Source organism: Chroicocephalus ridibundus, unplaced genomic scaffold (assembly GCF_963924245.1).
Source record: "Chroicocephalus ridibundus unplaced genomic scaffold, bChrRid1.1 SCAFFOLD_136, whole genome shotgun sequence".
NCBI lineage: Eukaryota > Metazoa > Chordata > Aves > Charadriiformes > Laridae > Chroicocephalus > Chroicocephalus ridibundus.
This window is the reverse complement of record NW_026961823.1, coordinates 208570-214206: the sequence shown is the minus strand read 5'-3', so window position 1 is coordinate 214206 and position 5637 is coordinate 208570.

Sequence of the window (5637 nt, the reverse complement as noted above, 5' to 3'; positions counted from 1 at the left end):
GCCCCACAGCCCGTGGGGCTGCGGGCTTTGCGGCGGCCGTCAGCCTCGGCGCCACCGGCGCCCACGTGGCACCGCCGCGCCAGCCTGTGAAGCATTTTCCGGTAGGGCCGCGGCTCTGGCCACAGCTCCCACGCCCGAAGAGCCAGGAGGGAAAGCCGTGCCCCGTTGGAAAGCTCTTTGGCAGCCGCTCGCGTGGCCCCTCAGCCCATGGGGCTGCGGGCTTTGCGGCGGCCGTCAGCCTCGGCGCCAGCGGCGCCCACCAGGCGGCGCCACGCCAGCCTGCGAAGCATTTTCCGGTAGGGCCGCGGCTCTGGCGACAGCTCCCACGCCCGAAGAGCCAGGAGGGAAAGCCGTGCCTCGTTGGAAAGCTCTTTGGCAGTAGCTCGCGTGGCCCCACCGCCCGTAGGGCTGCGGGCTTTGCGGCGGCCGTCAGCCTCGGCACCATCGGCGCCCACCTGGCGCCGCCGCGCCAGCCTGCGAAGCACTTTCCGGTTGGCCGCGGCTCTGGCCACAGCTCCCACGCCCGAAGAGCCAGGAGGGAAAGCCGTGCCTCGTTGGAAAGCTCTTTGGCAGCCGCTCGCGTGGCCCCACAGCCCGTGGGGCTGCGGGCTTTGAAGCTGCCGTCAGCCTCGGCGCCACCGGCGCTAACGTGGCGCTGTCGCGCCAGCCTGCGAAGCATTTTCCGGTAGGGCCGCGGCTCTGGCCACAGCTCCCACGCCCGAAGAGCGAGGAGGGAAAGCCGTGCCTCGTTGGAAAGCTCTTTGGCAGTAGCTCGCGTGGCCCCACCGCCCGTAGGGCTGCGGGCTTTGCGGCGGCCGTCAGCCTCGGCACCATCGGCGCCCACCTGGCGCCGCCGCGCCAGCCTGCGAAGCACTTTCCGGTTGGCCGCGGCTCTGGCCACAGCTCCCACGCCCGAAGAGCCAGGAGGGAAAGCCGTGCCCTGTTGGAAAGCTCTTTGGCAGCCGCTCGCGTGGCCCCAGAGCCCCTGGGGCTGCGGGCTTTGTGGCGGCCGTCAGCCTTGGCGCCACCGGCGCCCACGTGGCGCCGCCGCGCCAGCCTGCGAAGCATTTTCCGGTAGGGCCGCGGCTCTGGCCACAGCTCCCAAACCCGAAGAGCCAGGAGGGAAAGCTGTGCCTCGTTGGAAAGCTCTTTGGCAGCCGCTCGCGTGGCCCCACAGCCCGTAGAGCTGCGGGCTTTGCGGCGTCCATCAGCCTTGGCGCCACCGGTGCCCAAATGGCGCCGCCGCGCCAGCCCCCGAAGCATTTTCCAGTAGGGCCGCGGCTCTGGCCACAGCTCCCACGTCCAAAGAGCCAGGAGGGAAAGCCGTGCCTCGTTGGAAAGCTCTTTGGCAGCCGCTCGCGTGGCCCCACAGCCCGTGCGGCTGCGGGCTTTGTGGCGGCCGTCAGCCTCGGCGCCACCGGCGCCCACCTGGTGCCGCCGCGCCAGCCTGCGAAGCATTTTCCGGTAGGGCCGCGGCTCTGGCGCCAGCTCCCACGCCTGAAGAGCCAGGAGGGAAAGCCGTGCCTCGTTGGAAAGCTCTTTGGCAGCCGCTCGCGTGGCCCCACAGCCCGTGGGGCTGCGGGCTTTGTGGCGGCCGTCAGCCTCGGCGCCACCGGCGCCCACGTGGCGCCGCCGCGCCAGCCTGCGAAGCATTTTCCGGTAGGGCCGCGGCTCTGGCCACAGCTCCCACGCCCGAAGAGCCAGGAGGGAAAGCCGTGCCTCGTTGGAAAGCTCTTTGGCAGCCGCTCGCGTGGCCCCACAGCCCGTAGAGCTGCGGGATTTGCGGCGTCCATCTGCTTCGGCGGCACCGGTGCCCAAATGGCGCCGGCGCGCCAGCCTGCGAAGCATTTTCCGGTAGGGCCGCGGCTCTGGCCACAGCTCCCACGCCCGAAGAGCCAGGAGGGAAAGCCGTGCCTCGTTGGAAAGCTCTTTGGCAGCCGCTCGCGTGGCCCCACAGCCCGTGGGGCTGCGGGCTTTGCAGCGGCCGTCAGCCTCGGCGCCACCGGCGCCCACCAGGCGGCGCCACGCCAGCCTGCGAAGCATTTTCCGGTAGGGCCGCGGCTCTGGCCACAGCTCCCACGCCCGAAGAGCCAGGAGGGAAAGCCGTGCCTCGTTGGAAAGCTCTTTGGCAGTAGCTCGCGTGGCCCCACCGCCCGTGGGGCTGCGGGCTTTGTGGCGGCCGTCAGCCTCGGCGCCACCGGCGCCCACGTGGCGCCGCCGCGCCAGCCTGCGAAGCATTTTCCGGTAGGGACGCGGCTCTGGCCACAGCTCCCACGCCCGAAGAGCCAGGAGGGAAAGCCGTGCCTCGTTGGAAAGCTCTTTGGCAGCCGCTCGCGTGGCCCCACAGCCCGTAGAGCTGCGGGCTTTGCGGCGTCCATCAGCTTCGGCGCCACCAGCGCCCACATGGCGCCGCCGCGCCAGCCTGCGAAGCATTTTCCGGTAGGGCCGCGGCTCTGGCCACAGCTCCGACGCCCGAAGAGCCAGAAGGGAAAGCCGTGCCTCGTTGGAAAGCTCTTTGGCAGCCGCTCGCGTGGCCCCACAGCCCATGCGGCTGCGGGCTTTGCGGCGGCCGTCAGCCTCGGCGCCACCGGCGCCCACCTGGCGCCGCTGCGCCAGCTTGCGAAGCATTTTCCGGTAGGGCCGCGGCTCTGGCCACAGCTCCCACGCCCGAAGAGCCAGGAGGGAAAGCCGTGCCTCGTTGGAAAGCTCTTTGGCAGCCGCTCGCGTGGCCCCACAGCCCGTGGGGCTGCGGGCTTTGCGGCGGCCGTCAGCCTCGGCGCCACCGGCGCCAAAGTGGCGCCGCCGCGCCAGCCTGCGAAGCATTTTCCGGTAGGGCCGCAGCTCTGGCCACAGCTCCCACGCCCGAAGAGCCAGGAGGGAAAGCCGTGCCTCGTTGGAAAGTTCTTTGGCAGCCGCTCGCGTGGCCCCATAGCCCGTGGGGCTGCGGGCTTTGCGGCAGCCGTCAGCCTCGGCGCCACCGGCGCCCACGTGGCGCCGCCGCGCCAGCCTGCGAAGCATTTTCCGGTAGGGCCGCGGCTCTGGCCACAGCTCCCACGCCCGAAGAGCCAGGAGGGAAAGCCGTGCCTCGTTGGAAAGCTCTTTGGCAGCCGCTCGCGTGGCCCCACAGCCCGTGGGGCTGCGGGCTTTGCAGCGGCCGTCAGCCTCGGCGCCACCGGCGCCCACCAGGCGGCGCCACGCCAGCCTGTGAAGCATTTTCCGGTAGGGCCGCGGCTCTGGCGACAGCTCCCACGCCCGAAGAGCCAGGAGGGAAAGCCGTGCCTCGTTGGAAAGCTCTTTGGCAGTAGCTCGCGTGGCCCCACCGCCCGTAGGGCTGCGGGCTTTGCGGCGGCCGTCAGCCTCGGCACCACCGGCGCCCACCTGGCGCCGCCGCGCCAGCCTGCGAAGCACTTTCCGGTTGGCCGCGGCTCTGGCCACAGCTCCCACGCCCGAAGAGCCAGGAGGGAAAGCCGTGCCTCGTTGGAAAGCTCTTTGGCAGCCGCTCGCGTGGCCCCACAGCCCGTGGGGCTGCGGGCTTTGCAGCGGCCGTCAGCCTCGGCGCCACCAGCGCCCACGTGGCGCCGCCGCGCCAGCCTGCGAAGCATTTTCCGGTAGGGCCGCGGCTCTGGCCACAGCTCCGACGCCCGAAGAGCCAGAAGGGAAAGCCGTGCCTCGTTGGAAAGCTCTTTGGCAGCCGCTCGCGTGGCCCCACAGCCCGTGGGGCTGCGGGCTTTGCGGCGGCCGTCAGCCTCGGCGCCACCGGCGCCAAAGTGGCGCCGCCGCGCCAGCCTGCGAAGCATTTTCCGGTAGGGCCGCAGCTCTGGCCACAGCTCCCACGCCCGAAGAGCCAGGAGGGAAAGCCGTGCCTCGTTGGAAAGTTCTTTGGCAGCCGCTCGCGTGGCCCCACAGCCCGTGGGGCTGCGGGCTTTGCGGCAGCCGTCAGCCTCGGAGCCACCGGCGCCCACGTGGCGCCGCCGTGCCAGCCTGCAAAGCATTTTCCGGTAGGGCCGCGGCTCTGGCCACAGCTCCCACGCCCGAAGAGCCAGGAGGGAAAGCCGTGCCTCGTTGGAAAGCTCTTTGGCAGCCGCTCGCGTGGCCCCACAGCCCGTGGGGCTGCGGGCTTTCCAGCGACCGTCAGCCTCGGCGCCACCGGCGCCCACGTGGCGCCGCCGCGCCAGCCTGCGAAGCATTTTCCGGTAGGGCCGTGGCTCTGGCGACAGCTCCCACGCCCGAAGAGCCAGGAGGGAAAGCCGTGCCTCGTTGGAAAGCTTTTTGGCAGCCGCTCGCGTGGCCCCACAGCCCGTGGGGCTGCGGGCTTTGCGGCGGCCGTCAGCCTCGGCGCCACCGGCGCCCACGTGGCGCCGCCGCGCCAGCCTGCGAAGCATTTTCGGGTAGGGCTGCGGCTCTGGCCACAGCTCCCACGCCCGAAGAGCCAGGAGGGAAAGCCGTTCCTCGTTGGAAAGCTCTTTGGCAGCCGCTCGCGTGGCCCCACAGCCCGTGGGGCTGCGGGCTTTGCGGCGGCCGTCAGCCTCAGCGCCACCGGCACCCACGTGGCGCCGCCGCGCCAGCCTGCAAAGCATTTTCCGGTAGGGCCGCGGCTCTGGCCACAGCTCCCACGCCCGAAGAGCCAGGAGGGAAAGCCGTGCCTCGTTGGAAAGCTCTTTGGCAGCCACTCGCGTAGCCCCATAGTCCGTGGGGCTGCGGGCTTTGCGGCGGCCGTCAGCCTCGGCGCCACCGGCGCCCACGTGGCACCGCCGCGCCAGCCTGCGAAGCATTTTCCGGTAGGGCTGTGGCTCTGGCCACAGCTCCCACGCCCGAAGAGCCAGGAGGGAAAGCCGTGCCTCGTTGGAAAGCTCTTTGGTAGCCGCTCGCGTGGCCCCACAGCCCGTAGAGCTGCGGGCTTTGCGGCGTCCATCAGCTTCGGCGCCACCGGTGCCCAAATGGCGCCGGCGCGCCAGCCTGCGAAGCATTTTCCGGTAGGGCCGCGGCTCTGGCCACAGCTCCCACGCCCGAAGAGCCAGGAGGGAAAGCCGTGCCTCGTTGGAAAGCTCTTTGGCAGCCGCTCGCGTGGCCCCACAGCCCGTGGGGCTGCGGGCTTTGCAGCGGCCGTCAGCCTCGGCGCCACCAGCGCCCACATGGCGCCGCCGCGCCAGCCTGCGAAGCATTTTCCGGTAGGGCCGCGGCTCTGGCCACAGCTCCGACGCCCGAAGAGCCAGAAGGGAAAGCCGTGCCTCGTTGGAAAGCTCTTTGGCAGCCGCTCGCGTGGCCCCACAGCCCATGCGGCTGCGGGCTTTGCGGCGGCCGTCAGCCTCGGCGCCACCGGCGCCCATGTGGCGCCACTGCGCCAGCTTGCGAAGCATTTTCCGGTAGGGCCGCGGCTCTGGCCACAGCTCCCACGCCCGAAGAGCCAGGAGGGAAAGCCATGCCTCGTTGGAAAGCTCTTTGGCAGCCGCTCGCGTGGCCCCACAGCCCGTGGGGCTGCGGGCTTTGCGGCGGCCGTCAGCCTCGGCGCCACCGGCGCCAAAGTGGCGCCGCCGCGCCAGCCTGCGAAGCATTTTCCGGTAGGGCCGCAGCTCTGGCCACAGCTCCCACGCCCGAAGAGCCAGGAGGGAAAGCCGTGCCTCGTTGGAAAGCTCTTTG